This window comes from Heptranchias perlo, chromosome 26 (genome assembly GCF_035084215.1).
Source record: "Heptranchias perlo isolate sHepPer1 chromosome 26, sHepPer1.hap1, whole genome shotgun sequence".
NCBI classification, from domain to species: Eukaryota; Metazoa; Chordata; class Chondrichthyes; order Hexanchiformes; family Hexanchidae; genus Heptranchias; species Heptranchias perlo.
This window is the reverse complement of record NC_090350.1, coordinates 26,549,029-26,567,400: the sequence shown is the minus strand read 5'-3', so window position 1 is coordinate 26,567,400 and position 18,372 is coordinate 26,549,029. Positions and strand designations below refer to the sequence as shown.

General features: G+C 45.3%; 1 protein-coding gene and 1 long non-coding RNA gene across 3 annotated transcripts in view; one reads left to right on the top strand and one right to left on the bottom strand.

The window, feature by feature from the left end:
• Nucleotides 1–18,372, top strand: part of LOC137342595 (uncharacterized) — a 38,316-nt gene that overhangs the window by 1,925 nt on the left and 18,019 nt on the right. Inside the window, exons 2-3 of one of the 2 annotated variants that reach the window (XR_010967296.1) lie at nucleotides 2,443–2,578; nucleotides 3,603–3,685. The gene's annotated coding sequence lies outside the window, so the exon portion shown is untranslated. Of the gene's footprint in view, nucleotides 1–2,442; nucleotides 2,579–3,602; nucleotides 3,686–18,372 lie in introns of those variants that run through there. The other variant, XM_068006593.1, reaches the window with a different exon arrangement.
• LOC137342597 (uncharacterized) overlaps nucleotides 1–18,372 on the bottom strand; it is a 63,268-nt gene that overhangs the window by 34,273 nt on the left and 10,623 nt on the right. The gene's annotated exons all lie outside the window — the stretch shown is intronic.

Here is an 18,372-nt window from a genome sequence, read left to right as displayed (position 1 = left end):
CATTATAGGTGGCTTCTTGCAGAAATTTGAGTTGGCTCACCTTAGATACTCGTTTCAATCCACAAGAGCTTCATATCCTCCACTGCATTCCAACTCATCTAGACACTTCATTGATCCCTCCTCTTCTGTCATTTATGCTATCACCAAAATCTGGTTTCCAGAATAATGCCCTGTGCACTAGAAAATCATATCATTGATGTTTACAAAACAGAAGGCCATTTGTCCCATTATGCCCGAGCTAGAAGAATCCAAAACTAGCACTATTGCCTTGATCTCTCCCCATAGCCTTGTATCTTTCCTTGCTTCAAATATTTATCCAATTTTTCCTTAAATAATGCAATTGTCTTTGCCTCAATCATTCCCTGTGGCAAAGCATTCCAAGCTGCAACAACCCACTGTGTAATGAAATTTCTCCTAACCTCTTTCCTCATTCTTTTGGTAACAATTTTATGAACATACAAAAATGAATGACAGGAAAAGACAGGTCCATCAATACAGTCATGATGTGACTTCTGCACATCATCAAACCCATCCAGTTCCTGACCCACAAGCCATGCAATCTTCTGGAAGAGCCAAACATTCCTTAGGCCAATTTGGGGGGGGGGGAGCTGGGAAATTCATCTCCGACCCCCAAAGGTGGTCAAACAAGTTCCAGGAAATTTTAAATTGATGACCCCTCGACACTGACTCCTGAGCCTTTCCCCATTCGCTCCATCAGAATTTTAAAAACCTTTTATTATATCTTTGCAGACTTGTCTGCTCTAGTGGAAATAGTTCTAGTATCTCTATTCAGAATGCCCATCATTCTGGTATATCCACTTTGCATGCTGTCTATGGCTTTAGTATTCTATAATGGGGTGCCCAAGACTGTGCACTCTCCTCCAAACTATGTCTTAATCAAAGTTTTATAAAATTGATCATTACTTCTCTACTCTCATACACTATGCCCTTATCTATAAATGCCAAAATGCTGTTGCCTTTTATAATGGCTTTACATACTTGCATTCATTCTGTGTTTGAATTCCTAAATCTTTCTATTCAGTCACACCTTTTCAGCATCTTCCCATTCAGTGTATATTCCCATTCCTTGTTTTTAATCTGAAAATGTATTACCTTATCCACATTAAATTGCATTTGCCACCTGTCTGCCTATTTTACTAACCAGTCCACCTTCCTGAAGTTTTTTTTTTTTACAGTCCCTCTCACTGATTGCCAAACTTCTGAGTTGTTGCTGAATTTTGAAATTATGCTTCCTATGCCCCTATCCAAATTATCTATATATACTGAGAACAAAAGGAGACCCGACACTGACCTCTCTGAATATATCATTTCCAATCTGAACAACACCAATTTATTTAACTTTGTTTCCTGTCTGTCAACCAACTTTCTATTCATGCTGCTACGTTTTCTCTTTGATCATACACTTGAATTTTTCTAATAAGCCTCTTGTAAGGTGCCTTATTGAACGTCTTCTGCCTCTGCATTTATTGCATTCCCTTTTGACACAATAATCTGGCCCTCGAACAAAAGTTCAAATATCTAAAAGTTTCTAGAGGATAATGTACATTGGACAGGATTCAATTTAAGCACAATTTCCTTCCTCACCTATCTCCACCCCATGCCGTCTCCTGGCTTCAGGCACGCAGAGTTTGCAAATGAAAATAATGTTAGATTATTCTCAGTAACAGATATCCACCATTTTGACTAACATTTTGTGTATGGCTGAAGCTAGGAGAGTGAATTATGCTAGTTTAAGATGCTCGCATGCTCCTCCATGCTTGTTAGCACAAATAACCCACTATAAACTCTCTTTTCCAAGGATCTTCAAACTAGCTTGTACATGTTTTTTTTTCCAATTACTGTTGTATAAAGGCAAACTTGACCAAAAAAGACATTTATTTAGGCTCATGTATTTAAGAAAATTTGGTGAGATTGTATTCACCAGAAAATGTTGTCAGTCATAAATTGTGCCAAAATGCAAACATGATCTGGACATATCGGGATCAATTTTTCTGTCTAATTCTCCATGGGCACCAGTTGAAGTGGTGTTATGGACAGGAGAAAGTGGTGAAGACCCATAACACTGGGTCTCCACCTCTTTTGTGCATGACCTGCATTTTCAGGGAGCTAAACTGGTGTTCAGAAGAAGCTTCCACTTGAAATCATTGTAATATATTAATGATGTGAATGCCATTATGATGATGCTTGTCATTTTTGTAGTCTATATGCCAGGTCTATGCCACTTCTATGGGTGTCTCATATAAATGGGGCTCCAAGCTTGCTAGGCAATGAGGAGTGTAGGGAAGGTATATTTAAAGGTCTGGATAAAAAGGACTGAGTAATTTTGAGTTCATTTCTGGTCTTTTTTTCTATTTTTTTTTCCCCCTCTCCTGACACTTCAGTTTACATGAGCCTTTGTGGGAATTGTTTTTTTTCCCCCAGCACTATTACTGGCATCAATGGCAATCCCTATTTCAGTTGCTTGGAAGAAGAGCAGGACCACCGACCACCGAGCTTGCCAAGGATGTCAAACTGCACAAGTGGTGCACCGTGCTCACCTGGGTACCAGCATCTGCAGGTAGGGGTAACATAACCTCACTTTAGCAGATAAGCAGTGCATGTGGAGGCTCCAACTTCGAAGGAGCTTATGACAGCAGGCCCAATAGCACAGATACATGTGAAAGCCTGATTAACAGCCATGCTGCATGGTTCTTCAGAAGTACCCCAATCACAGTATGTCATGCTTTACATGGCACGACATGAAAGAAGGCATTTCAGGTAGAATATCAACCACCAAAACTTGTTTGGCTGCACCTATCAAGATGTCACCAACCATTGTTAAGAGAATAGTTGCATCTACCCAACAACAACTGTGGGGATTAGTCTTGAGTCTAGGTCAGCAGAAAGCCACATGCAAAGCTGTGCCATCTGCTAGGACACCTGCTGCTAAGGTGCACCATGGGGCTGGAACAGCCAGTGACCATGTCAGTTAGCTGTGTCCTGGAGTTTCTTAATCCCAGGCCTCTTTGGCCTTGGCAAAGGCTTCTAATGGATTTAGCTGCCTTTTGAACCTTTCTAAAAGCTTTGAGTTTTTGTCCCTCTATTGTAATCCTTCCCTTTTTAATTGATCCCATCCTTTTCGTAACTTTGTTTACATGCAATTTTCCATTCCTGTCAATAGTGTGCTCCCTGCACCTGGATCTGTGAATAATTCTGAAGATGAACGGCCCCAGAAAATGTATAACTAAAATTCATGATTAGCACCAGTTCTTAACTATTCAGACCTGCTTTATATAGGCAGATGAAAATCAGCCCTATCAATTTTCTTCAGCAGTACCATAGTTGTATTGGAAGCTGCTCAGCAGTGTCATTTCTTTATTTTCCTTGAAGTACCCTTAGTGAATTGTGAAAATGGCTGTTTTTCACGGTAATTGACCCCCTGACCAAATTACATTCTTAGAAACTGCCCTTTTCAAACCTGCAATCTTGCTAATTATGGAGAGAAACGGACATTGTCCCATTGAGACATTCTCCGATTCTTTGAGGAATTTTACATGATGCCTAAAGAAAATTAAACTTTTTTTTCCACTTGTCTATCACAGTTCTTTAACCAGCTGTCCACAAGGTGCAAATATTTATTATAGCAAAACACATTTTATATTTTGCCAATATATGAAAGACTCCAACAAATGCTTCATCACATCTGACTAAAGGTAGGTAATATTTTGAAATGCTTTCTGAATGCATCTAGGGACTTTCCCACCCATCCCCCACCCCCTGCAGCTGTTTTTCACAAGCCCAGCTGGGTTTTTTGAAATTGCTGTTGGTTGTCAGTTTTACCTAACAACAATACAGTGGCTGCCTTTTTTTTAATGTTTACTGAAGCCTTCAAGAAATGTTAGGAAATGGCCACTGAACTGGTGGTTTAAAATTGTCAAGCAGCAAGCACTGGCAATAAAATCCACCATTCCTTAATGTTATGCTACTATTCTACCGACGTGCTTTCCTTCTAAGCTCAGCAAAGCAGTCCTCACTACACTAGAATGAATTGTTCACTTGCTGCAGTAGCTATCCTTGTGGCATCTTTGGTTGTCTCATTTAACAACCATTCAATCAGCAGGTTTGTGCTGTGAATTGACCGCAATGATCTGGACTGTTACTGCCCAAACTCATGTAGATCCTTATTGTCAGAAGAGAGTGGAGATACTTTTATTCCAATTAATCATGTATATTTGAATCCTGGTTTTAAGGTGAAGACTTTTTTTAAACTGCTGTGCCATCCAGTCCCTTGAGACTGTATCTGGCAGTCTGAAGGAGCAGCATTAACATACATTTCAAATAACATGATTGTTAATGCAGCATTGATTTTAATGACTATCTACTGATGTTAATTTGGGTTTACCATGAATCCCCAAGCATAGGCTGAGGCTGCTGAACAGTTGAATGTGATATCTCGAAATAAACAAACTGACAAACGGAAGCACAAAATGTAGTAACACATCTGACAAAAAAATATTTTTGAAACCCTATAGTGATGTATCCTCAAAACCAGCACTGTTGCAGGTGAATCCAGAGGGTTGTGACTGCTAAAGATCCCATGTCACATCAGTACCACGATAGATCATCTATTTTGGAGCTCTGTTTATTACACATCATCATTGTGGAGTGAATTCCCTCAATGCAACAAAAAATATGTTTGTATTTTGTGTCAAATCACCAGCTGTGCTTTTGTAGAGGAAAAATAACTACTGTGGTAAACAGCACTTACTATTCAAAAACACTTCAGTTAACAATAAAAATTTTACATCAATTAAAATTTAATGTATCATTTACATTTTTTTAAAATGCAGGAGTGAAATTGAGGTCACTATATGTTCTGGGACAAGAGAAGTAATGAAGTAAAATTGCTGGGTGAAGTGTTTAAACTGACTGACTTAGCAGCTGTGAGTTGAGGTTGATGGAATGAATCACCATAGCTTAGTAAAACGATGAGGAAGCTAAGCTGTCAGATACAAGTAGTGGTTTTTCATTTCATTGCAGCTTTGTTTGATACACAGGAGCTTTAAATTTTCTGTATAAACATGGGCCTAGAAAATCATTGGCGTTGAGCCCGTTTTTCAGGCGCAAAATGTGAATCTAAGCATCCAATATCGCAGGCGCACACATGAGTTCATTCCACGCCAGAGTCCATATTGGATCGAGTTGCTCCATAGGCATCGAGGATCATTGAAATATTTAAATAAGGGTCATATGCTTGATGCAGGAAGGACCCTTCAGCAATGCTATTCAAAGGGCTCGCCCACTACATGTACGTTAGTTGTTTTGTCCACTTAGGCTGCTGGTTTAACTTCATTACGTTTTTCAGCCAGCTTATTTGCAAACACAGGCTGCACATTATGCAGGTCTGTGCTCGGATTCCTGGCAGCATCATTTATTCTTCGTCATCTGTGCTGCCTTTGTTCCTACCTGGTTATCAGATTACAGACTAGCTAGTGGGCAACAAGGGTTATCCCCATCAGACCTAGCTCATAACACCTGCCAGGAACCTGGGCAGAGCTGGCCATGCTGCCACCAGAAGCATCATCGAGCAGACAGTCGGCGTGCTCAAGCAACACTTCCGCTGACTAGACAGTTCAAAAGGAGCTTTGCAGTACAGCCCTGAGCGGGTACCCAGATTTGTGGTTATCTGCTGCATTCTCCACGACTTTGCCATCATGAGGGACCAGCCGTTAACCACCACCTGGGCAGGAGGAGCATGAAGAGGAGAAAAAGCATGAGCAACATTGACCACTAGCTGCCAGAGCTCCTGAGAGCAGCTAATATCCAAGAACGCTTTATGTGAACCATCCCTCCTATCCCCAATACATCAACAGTCCTGAAATCCTTATCACCACCATCCTCACTACCACCATCCGATTGTTTTCCTTCAATCCAGCCTTATGGGTCTTGCCCTTACTTCACTACAGATATAAACATCAGCACCAAATCCAGAACAATAAACAAATTTAGCAAACAACTCAATTACATCTCCATCTAATAGCGAAATAATTAAGAATCAACCTTATTGCTTTTCTTGCGTGCTTGTTTACTTATGAGTGCTCCTACGAAGTGTTTCCTCAGTGGCTACACTTTGGAAGATAGAAGGCTGCTGAGCTTCCATCGAGGGCACTTCAAATGGCTGTGATGGATGAACTCGAGCAGCTCTGGACCTTGAGGGCTCAACTGCAGAATGCAGCATCTTGGCTTGGGCTGTGGCAGTCTGGCTCAGCTTGCCGCATAGCACTAACAAGGGCACTGTGGAGTGGGTGAACAGGTGCCTCTCCCATGGAGCTAAGGTCCCTCTCCTAGGACTGCATCCAAGCACTCCTACGGCTCTGTGCGAGAACAGTGTGAAAGAGTGATGTGACATTTTTCATGCCCGTGCCATCAGTGGTCCTCGGAGCCAAGATGGCAGCTGTGCGAACTGCTGCCATGGAAGTGGTCACCAGAGGTTCCACCATTGTGGGTGCCACTGTCGTGTTCATGGAACTGAGCGCTCAGTCCATGTTGGCTAGAATGGTCTCCGTGCGCCGTGCGAAGCCTCGACACAAGTGGGAGCTGGACTCCTCCATGCTATGAACCACTGTGTACAAGCTCACTGGCAGACTTCCTGGGTGCACCTAGAATATCCAAATGTATGCCCATCAGCCTACTTCGGTAGCCTGGGCCCTCAGTGAGCACTAGAGCTAGTATGCAATTTCGCCCCCTGGTGAGCTGGCACCTGTCATGTCCTAGCTCCTGTACACTTGAGGCCAGTGATTCATTTCTTGAAGACCCCTCCTCTAGCCCAGCCTCAAGTATGCATGGAGCTGGTCTCTGAAGTGGTGCTTGCTAGGGTCGGATCGAATGACTGTGCATCTTCAGGAAGACCAGCCTCCTCTTCCTGAAGTGGCGTAGGTATCACCACATCTTCAGCACCTGACGTGAAAGAGAGGGGCAAGGGTTAGCATTTAGTGTGAAGGCAGAGCAAAGGAAGAAATGGCTGGTGAAAGCAGCTGCAGTTCGTCATGTAGAGTGTGTAGGGTGAGATAGTAAGAAGGGAAAAAAGAAAATAAGGGGTGAAGAACCGCTGCGCAATGTCTCCTCCAGCATTCCACTAACCACGGCCATGACTCTTCCCCTACCTGTGATGGCCAGCACGTTTTTTCCACTGGGGAGAGGGCATGCAGTCGGGCTCAGCCTCTTCCGGTGGCAGCCTCTTGGCACAGAAACGTAGGGGGCATGATTAAGAGATTTGCAGATGACACAAAGATAGACCGTGTGGTTGAGGTGGAAAGCTGTAGGCTGCAGGAAGATATCAATGGACAGGGTAGATAGGCAGAAAAGTGGCAAATGGAGTTCAATCCGGAGAAGTGTGAGGTAATGCATTTGGGGAGAGCAAACAAGGCAAGGGAGTACACAATGAAAGGGAGGATACTGAGAGGTGTAGAGGAAGTGAGGGACCTTGGAGTGCATATCCAAAGATCCCTGAAGGTAGCAGGACAGGTGGATAAAGTGGTTAAGAAGGCATATGGAATACTTTCCTTTATTAGTCGAGGCATTGAATATAAAAGCAGGGATGTTATGCTGAAGCTGTATAAGACGCTAGTTAGGCCACAGCTTGAGTACAGCTTACAGTTCTGGTCACCACATTACAGGAAGGATGTAATTGTACTAGAGAGGGTGCAGAGGAGATTTACGAGGATGTTGCCAGGACTGGAGAATTTTAGCTGAGAACAGATCGGATAGGCTGAGAATAGAGGAGGCTGAGGGGTGATTTGATTGAGTTGTACAAATTAGATAGAGTGGATAGGAAGGACCTATTTCCTTTAGCGGAGGGGCCAATAACCAGGAGGCATAGATTTAAAGTGATTGGTAGAAGGATTAGAGTGGAAATGAGGATTTTTTTTTTTTCACCCAGAGGGTGGTGGGGGTCTGGAACTCACTGCCCGAGAGGGTGGTAGAAACAGAAACTCTGAACTCATTTAATAAAAAAGAATACCTGGATGTGCACCTGAAGAGCTGTGACCTGCAGGGCTATGGACCAAATGCGGGAAAGTGGGATTAGGCTGGGTGGCTCGTTTCTCAGCCAGCGCGGACACAATGGGCCAAATGGCCTCCTTCTGTGCCGTAAATTTTCTATGATTCTGAGAATGTTACTCCTGCAAGAAAGAAGGATTGTTAGTGACAGTCTTGATGCTTTTAGAGATTGTGTCTGCCATGGTGGAATAATTTATATGCAGTGTGTAAGATGTGAGGTGTGGGGAAGTGAAGGTTGCAATAGTGGTGAATGTGAGAGTATGAGGAGAAGAAGGTGTGGTGCAGTGATTGTAGGAGAGTGAAGGTAAGCAGGGGAAGGGACTATAGACAGTAGTGAGGCTGGAGGTGTGAGCAGAGAGTAATGGAGCAGTATTCTTATCTTGACAACTCTGGTGAGGTCATTGAAATTCTTTGGGCATTGTCCTAGGAGCTAAGCTCCTGGCAATGAACACCTCTGCAACCTCTTCCCGCTGGTGGTGGTGTTGCCTGGAGCGCTTTCTGCCCTTGGGTGCAACAGGATCTCTCCTCCTATCCACCCCCTGGACCACTCTGATGTGGTATCGGAGAACCTGTGTGCAGCCAGAGTACACCTCCCCTTTTAAGAGGTGTTGGCTGCCTTCAAGTGACAGCAGAGAAGTCTAATTTCCTGTTTTTCCGCCACCCCCCACCCCCCCCCCCCCCCCCGAACAGGCTTACAGCCGATGAATAGCACTGGCTGCACGCCTGTATAATTTTATTGAGGTCCCAGCAGGGAGTTGGCTTTTACTAGCAGTGTGATGTCCTTGGTATAGAGGTCACTGTACTTCATTTTAAAGGCTAGAAAACTTTTTTTAAAAAAACAAGTTTATTCCTTCAGGATACCATCATTAAAAATCTTCAATTGTAACAGTCGAGCTCTAGTTCTGTTTTGTCAAAGATAAGAAGGATAATGTTATCTGAAATGAATCAATATGTACCACAGCGGCATCTTGGGTAGCCCAGAGCTTAAATGGAATAATAATGGATTCTCAAACCAGTGTCACAACTTTTAATCCTCAACATTTGAATTTTGACCATGTCTTCATTGGATGTATGTTAGCAGAAATAGTTCAATTCTACACGAAGTGCTGTGTGAAACAAAGAAGGAACCTACATTTCCGTAGTGCTTTCTGTTTCCTTCTGATGCCCCAAAGTGCTTCCTAGCCAATTAAGTACTTTTGAACTGTAGTTACTGTTGTAATGTAGGGAAATTCAAAGCCAATTTGCATACAGCAAAATCCCACAAAAAGCAATGAGATAAATAATTAGATTTGGTTTTGTTGGTCTTGGTTGAAGGATAAATGTTAGCTAGGACACCAGGGGCTCGATTTTGGCGTCGGGTTTCCGGCGGGTTTCCAGCGGGGGGGCCCGGAAAATCCCGATATCCGGTCACGTGACCGGATCGCGACGAAATCCCGGCCACTTCCGGGTACCGCGCTGACGTGTGGGGCTGCGCGCGCAAGTCCCGCTGGTGGGAATCCTGCAGGCAATTAAAGCCAGCGGGGTTCCACTTGAGAGTACTTAACTTGCTTGTTGAGGTCAGTTAATGAGCTGAAGCAGCTGTCAAAAAAGGAAGTGTGGGATTTTAGGTTCAAGGCAGTGAGCTTCACACACTGGGGGAAACAGTCTCTCTCCAACCAGGCGTGTTGCAGCCAGCAGCCTGTGGCAGGTGCCAAGGTGCACTCCACGGGGGAGAGCCCTCACCCACGCAGGAGGCCACCGCGTCACATAGGGCAACCCCTGCCGCCCACCACCCCCCGCCAAGCCAGAGGACAGACCGACACGAAACCGCAGCCCCAGTCCGAGGAACCACCCACCTACCCTGCACAACCCCTCAGACCAACACCTGCCAGATGGGTGGTGTGTGGACACCCTCGGAGGACGAAGAGCATGACCAGCCCCAGCAGCCTCGCAGTCCACGCCGTCCGCCGCAGAGACGTGGATCCCCCCAACACGGTGTTGTTGCACGCCCACCTGCACAGCAGGAGGGAGGGCTACCGCAGAGAGAGACGCATCGCAGAGGGCACTACCCTCGCCACAGGGTCCACAGACCGAGGCGCAGCTCCCCGGACCTCTCCGGGCAGCAGTGCACAGGGAGGCGCAGATTCGCTCGACATGTAGTCGTGGAGATCGGCAGGCTCTTTCATGCCGAGCTGCTCCTGGCTGGCCCCAGCACCAACTGCTTACCTGTCGCTGTCAAAGTCACCACTGCCCTCCACACCTTCTCCTCCGCATCCTTCCAGGGTGCAGCCGGCTACACCGCCGATGTCTCTCAGTCGTCTGCGCGGATGAGCCCTGCAAATACACCTGCACCTACTCTGCAGTAACACGATGGGTGGCATCAGTGGTGGGTCCTCATAGTGATACCCAGGAGCGGGCATTATTGGACACAACGGACAGGATTCGCGGAGACATGGCAGTGGTGGTGTCAATATCATGTGTGCTGTTTGTTGCTCTGAAATTCAATATAGGTAACACCCATGACAAACCCTCAGACACCCTTGTGCACCCCCTTCATGCTCACGACACGTTTGCCTTACGCTGCTACTGCACATATGTGATGCATGCCCTGTGGCTGCAGCACAGGTGGTGGCAGGTTGAGTGAGGCTGGCCGTGAGGGAGATGCACGAGAGGGTGAGTATGGGATGGAGCAATGAGATTGTATGAGGATTGGGTTGCGTGTTAGTGGCAGGATGAGTACTGGCGAGGTGAGTAGGTGGAGGTAAGATGAGGATGGGGTTTGAGTGGGTATGAAGGGTGATATTACAGAATAGTGTTGGCAGTGCCAAAGGAGATGTGGGGTGGGGGCAGTGTTGTGGCAGACGGAGTGTAGGGGAAAGACTTCGTGTTCTCACTGCGGCTGACCTACTGCGGTCATTGCAGCGCCTCCTGCACTGTAAGCAGGTGGGCCATATGTTGGTGGCGCAGGTGACCCCCTCTGCCACCTCGAGCCAGGTCTTCTTGGTGGCAGAGGCAGGCCGCTTCCTCCCGCCCGCCGGGGGGAAGATCTGTGTCCTCCCCCTCCTCCTCACCCCATCTGATGATACCTGGGGTGAGGCATCATTAAACTGGGAGCAGCCTTCCCCCTGGGCTGCTCCATGCTGCAATTTGTTCCATTGGTTGCAGCATCTGTCAGTGGAGGACTGCCCCTTTAACTAGAGAGCCTCCAGCTGACAGATCGTACTGCGCATGCGCAGCCCGACCGACGCGCAGGCCAGCGCCGTGGACCCCGGAGGAGCAGGTAATTGAATCCAATTAGTGTGTTGCCTGCTACGATCGCGCGGGCAACCCACTAATTTCGCCGAGCGTGTTGACCACGCTCCCGGAGGACCACCCGCTGGGAACTCGCAGGCCTGCTAAATTCGAGCCCCAGGTGTATTCCCCTGCTCTACTTGAAATGGTGTCAAGGGATCTTTTAGGTTCACCCATCTTTTATGTCTCACTTCACTGAACTTGCATTTTTTAAAATACTCATCAATAAAATATCATTTCATTTAATTAAAAAAAAACTATTTCTAATCATGCTGAATAAACAAACTCCAAACACTTAACATGGTGCTCTGACTAACATTTATTCAGGATATTCCATAGTAGTCAGCATAAAGAATACGGAGAGTACATTGAATCTGGTATTGTAACATGACCTGATTTATCTGGTACAGATTTGCTAATGGTATGATGAGATTTACGGTCAGCTCCAGTTGTAATCTATCACTTGCATGAAACAGGCAGAGGTGGTACCTATTGTCTAACCAGGTATTTGGTTAAATTTGGAAATTAAACCAAGTCCATCACTGTATGTGGTTATTTCTGACTGAGTGAGTACTGGTTTCCCTTGCTGCTGAAAACTAAATTGTTTTAGGACTGCAGCTCCAAAATATAATCAGATTGTAATGTTTTAATTTAGTTCCAGAATACTGTACATAGACATGTTCTCTGGTTGAATATATTTTTTTAAAAAGTCAACTGTTTTAACTTTCATGACTGCAGGTCTAGAATAGCGTTTTGAGTTCTATGAAAGGTAAAAGGCATGTTTACTGAAAAAAGGTATTTTAATACTCAAAGATCCTTTTATGAATAGCCAGCTAAAAGTAAATGGTAAGTGTAGTGATCAGATATTTAATCCATAATAGTCTGTTTCTATGGGTTCTGGTAGAAAGAAAAGTGGTGTAGGATGAGATTAATTGTGAATTTTTTTTGTTGAGAAAGTGAATTAACTGAATTTTCCAACAGACAATTGTCGATGCTTAGAGTCATAAATGTTACGCACAGGATACCATTCAGCCCGTTGTGCCTGTGCTAGTACTAGCTCTTCAACTAGCTATCTACTCTTAATCTTATTTCCCCGCCTTTGTGAAGTATTTATGTTGGTACTGTCCATTTTTTTTAAAAAAGTATCCTTCTTGATTTTAAAAAAAATAATTAACCTAATAGTTCCCAGACACTTAATAAATATCACAGCAAAAAATAAGTAGCTACGTTACTGGCCAACAGCATCTGCATTTTAAAATCCACCTGCTGCACATCACTTAGAAATCAATATACTAGACAAATGTGATATGTAAAATAATATTCTCCGTATTTACATTCGAGGGGCACTCCAAAGTGACAGAAATCAGAGAACTGCTGCAGAATGATAGCTTATAGTTTGTGATGTATGTGTTCAAAATTACGACAGTACTCAAGACATGCTTGATTGGATCCAAACAATCACTCATAACATCACACTTTTGTACAATATTGTAAATTTAATGAGGATGGAAAGAATGTCCAGATCAGGTGTTTGAATTGTTATTTTGACTCTCTGTATAAATCACCCATAAAAACAGTGGAAGATACTTATCAACCTGCAGTAGGAAAACCAAATCCTCGCCTGCTATGGCTTTTTTCCCCAAGCCCACACAATCACTTCTAGTGTGCCCCATGTTTCCATGCATGGCCCCTCTTATTCTTCATATGTTACCCATAAATATGAGATCAGCTTTCATATGTATACCGATGATACCCAGCTTTATCACTCCACTATCGCACTTCATTCCATGACTGTCACTGTGCTATCTAACTGCCTGTTGAACATCAAACCATGGATGAGCCAGAACAGATTGCAGTTCAACATTTGTATGACCCAAGTCATCTTGATTGGCCCCAACAAGAAATTTGGTTTCGCCTTAAATGCCATCTTCATCCTTGGATGCCTGTTGTTGTGCAACCTGCTCGACCATGAGCTGAGCTTCAAATCCCACATCCAGTCCATCACTTAAGATTGCCTACTTCCAACTCTGTCCCTAGCTCGTTGCACTACCGCTGAGACCCTCATCTGTGCCTTTATTAACTCCAAGAGATTTTAGTCCAGTAAGTGAATCAGAAGATAAATCTGAGTAGTGGCTGTCTTCAACATGTATTCCTCTCTAAATGTGCCACAATGGTCTACAAATTTCCTGTTTTTAACCAAATCTGGTCTAAAAGTCACTAGAAGTGACTTTACTAATGCTGTAGCACGTGCATAGCAAGGTTATCTGTCAGTCCCAGTGTAAATGGTTAATGGATGGTATAAGCTTCGAGCTGCAGGGAAAGTATCCCTGGTCACCATCTTATTGTATCAATTTGTCGCACATCTCATAAGGAGCTTGTGCACTAGATAATACTGTGCTGTCAGCAGCCATAACTAACTGTTCAGTTAGTTTCGGGTTGGAGGCTAGAAGGTCTCTGGTTTGAATTTCTGCGGGGCCCACCTGTTTTTTGTGCTTCCAAGATTCATAAATACTGGTCTTGCAACTAGTGCTCACCACTCTGTTGCAGTTATCCTGCCTGTTCAGCAACTGAAGCAATGATCAACCCTGAACCCAATAGGCATAATGTGGGAACATTTCCCTTACACATTGTGTAACAAAATCATAAACCTGTTTATAAATAACAGATTTATAATTTTGATATGCGCAGCACATGGGAAATCTTCCTCCTTCTATGCCCAGTAGAGACTGATTATCCCCCTTTTTCTCTTCAGACAGCATTACAATGAATGTGGCCAGTACTCCACTTTTTCCCGACCCCTGCAAATAAGATGTCAAAGAGCCCAGCACAAATTGGCTCTGAGGAAACTGATATTGTTGACAAAGACAAAATCTTATTACCCTCATCCATCCCAAATGTCACTGTTATTGTTGTGGGAGTCCACTTAGGTATTTTCTCTTAACAGTGTATTTTTTTCCAGTGAAATTTGTGCTCGAGGTGAGGTATATCAGTACTAGGTGATGGAAACTTTTTCACTTGACATTCAGTGCAGTACCAAGGACTACCAGGTTAGGTGCTACATAGTGTTCATGGCCCAGTGAGAGAGCAGCGAATGCATTGTTACGGTATGAAATAGATGTAGCAACTGCCAGGTAAAGAAAGGAAGACTTGCATTTGTATAGCGTCTTTCATGATCTCGGGACATCCCGTAGCGCTTTACAGCCAATGACGTACTTTTGAAGTGCAGTCACTGTTGTAATGTAGTAGCACAGTCAGTCAAGATATCCATGTTACAGTTATGCTTTTTCCCAATGCCTTTTTAGCTTGACCATTTCTGTAAGCAGACAGAGTCTCCTACGAACTGAAATCTGGTCTTTATTTTCTGCTGTGTTAATATTTAATGTAGGCTGGGACTTAAAATTAATCCTTTTCATGGTAAGTTGCTTACTGGAGAAGTTTATGGAATGCACAATACATCTCCTGTCAATTTGGGCAATGGAAATTATTTAGAATACAAATGAAAAGCAAAAAGCTGGAAATAAACAAAAAAAGGAAATGCTGCCAGTCAGCATCTGTAGTAAGAAAAGACAAATCGATATTTTAGCTATTTTAGAAGATTTCAGAACTGAAGAGTTCTGTTCAAAATGTTGCTGACTAGCCTGCTGTGTATTTCCAGTAGCTTTTTGTTTTTGTAAATGGAAAATATTGTATTGTTAGGCATCTATGAACAGGATAAATTACTCTTTCTTTATAGTTAAAATAATTCATATTAGTGGGAAAAAAGCAAGTATAATCAACGACTTGCGTTACCTACAACTGACTAGTCCATAGATCTCAGCAAACTCTTAGGCTCTGGTGGCACTGCTTACAGAGCTCTATACACACTGCATACATATAACAGTAAAGATGTACAGTAAATGGATTAATGGCTACAAGGTCTAACATTTATGCATTGAATCCTTTTGATATACAAGCTCTTTTGAAGATTGTCATTAAACTAACAGAATCTGAGCAGACAAACTTCTCTAAACAATAGGATAATGGTCTGGGTCTCTCGTTAAAGATCATGGGCCCGATTTTAGCACCCGCTACCGGGTGCGTTCTCGGCGGGGGGCCCCCGAAAATCCCGAAATCCCGGAGCGAGACCGGATCGCGCCTCGATCCCGCCCACGTCCGGGTTCCGCGCTGACGTGCGGGGGTGCGTGCGCAGCCCCCGCTGGTGGGAATCCCACAGGCAATTAAAGCCAGCGGGATGCCACTTGAGTGTATTTACTTTGGTTGTTCAGGTCATTAACTGACCTGATTAAGGGACTGTGTGTGATTTTGGATAAACATGGGACTGTTTCACACACTGGGGGAAACAGTCCCAGTTGAAATGGACGTGTTGCAGCCGTCAGCCTGTGGCAGCTGCAAAGGTCCATTTGACAGGTGGGGTGGGGAGACCCTCAGCCATTGCAGGAGGCCGCTCTGTCACTTGGGACAAAGTTTGGCCTCCACCACCCTCCTCCTGATGGTCGAAGTCACCAACCTGCACACTTACCCCGGGGTCCGGAGACATGTACCTACCTTGTGGACCCCCTCAGATGTACATCTTGCGGATGGGGGCCGCCGTAGCTGCAGTCATGACCTCCTCAGAGGGCGAACGGCATCACCAGCCTCGCCATCCACGCCGTCCACCTCTGACACGTGGAGCTCCACAACAGAGTGCTGTGACACATCCACCTGTACAGCAGGAGGGAGGGCTACCGCAGAGAGAGATGCGTCGCAGAGGGCACTACCCTCGCCACACGTTCCACACACCGAGGCTCAGCCTCCTGGACCTCTCTGAGCAGCAGTGCACACGGAGGCTCAGAGTCACTCCACATGTAGCCGTGGACATCTGCAGCCTCTTTCATGCCGAGCTGCTCCTGGCTGGCCCGTGCACCATCTTCCTACCTGTCGCTGTCAAAGTCACCACTGCCCTCCCGAACTTCTGCTCCACAGCCTTCCAGGCTGCAACCGGGGACATCCCCGATGTCTCTCAGTCGTCTGCGCAGAAGAGCCCTGCAAATACACCTACACCCACTATGCAGTGACACACTGGGTGGCATCAGTGGTGGGTCCTCATAGGGAAACCCAGGAGCGGGCATTATTGCACAAACCGGACAGGATTCGCGAAGACATGGCAGTAGTGGTGCCAATATAATGTGTGATGTGAGTTGTTCTTTAATTCAATAGAAGAACCATGACAATCCCTCAAACGCCCTTGTGCATCCCCTTCATGCTCACGGCACGTTTGCCTTACGCTGCCTACTGCACATATGTGATGGATGCCCTGTGGCTGCAGCACAGGTGGTGGCAGGTTGAGTGAGGCTGGCCGTGAGAGAGATGCACGAGAGGGTGAGTATGGGATAGAGCCATGAGATTGTATGAGGATTGGGTTGCGTGGTAGTGGCGGGGTGAGTATCCGCGAGGTGAGTAGGTGCAGGTAAGTTGAGGATAAGGTTTGAGTGGGTATGAGGGGTCATGTGACAGATTAGTGTTGGCAGTGCCGAAGGAGATGTGGAGTGGGGGCAGTGTTGTGTCAGGCGGAGTGTAGGGGAAAGACTACGTGTTCTCACTGTGGCTGACCTACTGAGGTCATTGGAGCGCGTCCTGCACTGTATGCAGGTGGGCGATATGTTGGTGGCGCAGGTGACCCCCTCTGCCACCTCGAGCCAGGCCTTCTTGGTGGCAGAGGTGGGCCACTTCCTCCCGCCCGCCGGGGGGAATATCTCTGTCCTCCCCCTCCTCCTCACCCCATCTAATGATACCTGGGGTGAGGCATCATTAAACTGGGAGCAGCCTTCCCCCTGGGCTGCTCCATGCTATAATTTTTACTTTTTGTGGCAGCATCTGTCAGTGGAGGACTGCCCCTTTAAATAGAGCGCCTCCAGCTGACAGATCTTACTGCGCATGCGCAGCGCGCCCGACGCGCAGATCAGCATCGGGGAACCCGGAGGAGCAGGTCAGTGGATCCAATTAGTGTGTTGCCTGCTACGATCGCGCGGGCAACCCACTAATTTCACCGGGCGCGTTTTCAACGTGCCCGCTGGCCTACCCGCCGAGAACCCGCACCGCTGGTAAAATCGGGCCCCATGCATTTGAACCAGGCTGTCTTTATTACACAACAGTTCAAGATTAGGGGCTAAATTTTGATCCAAAGTATGCAATTAGGAATGGGGCGAGCAGTGGCCGGCAGCGGCCCATGCTCCTCCCGGCTCCGCATTCAGTTTAAACATTTTTTTGAACTTACCTTTTTGGTGGTGGCCTCCAGTGGTCCCTTTAATGACCGCTGGTTAGGCCGCATGTAGACCAGGTAATCCTGAACACAGCAAATCCATTGCCTACTGCATTCAGAATAAACCAATTTTTGGTTTGAGCCCTAAAATGGGTGTTAGGCCCCTTATTAGCATATTAAAGTGGCTTATCGCTTGTTTTTAGCCAGCTGCCAGGAAAGCCGTAACCAATATGGTATTGGATGTGTTTCTGTCGCTGTTTAGGCGCAGGGGGTTGGCCCCCTAAATTGGACCTCTTTGGGTGCAACAAGGACCAATTTCACCCCCTCTGTGCTTTCATTAGATTCTGTAAAGACTTCAACCAAGTCACCTAGTAGTTTTTAGCCACATATGAAATTTGAGTCTGAATAAGTGTTTGTTGTAATTACTTTTTAATCTGCCACTAAACAGTGGTGAGAACCAATAGTGTTAATTCCAAATTACTCTCCTTAGATTATAAGCATTTAGATGGACTACACTCTCCCCTTTTTCCACCTGAGTGAATTTACTGCTAGCTTTTAAAATCTTTCTGAATATTGAAAAAGTAAACCAGCTAGTTTTAAAAATCAAAATAGCAATCCATCCCTGCCTGCAGCTGCTTTGATTCTTTTTTGGGGATAGGATCAGACATTCAACCCCTTGAGCTTGCTCCGTCATTCAATTAGATCATGGCTGATCTGTATCTGAACTCCATTTACCTGCCTTAGCTCCATATCCCTTGATATCCTTACCTAACAAAAATCTATCGCTCTCAATCTTGAAAGCTCCA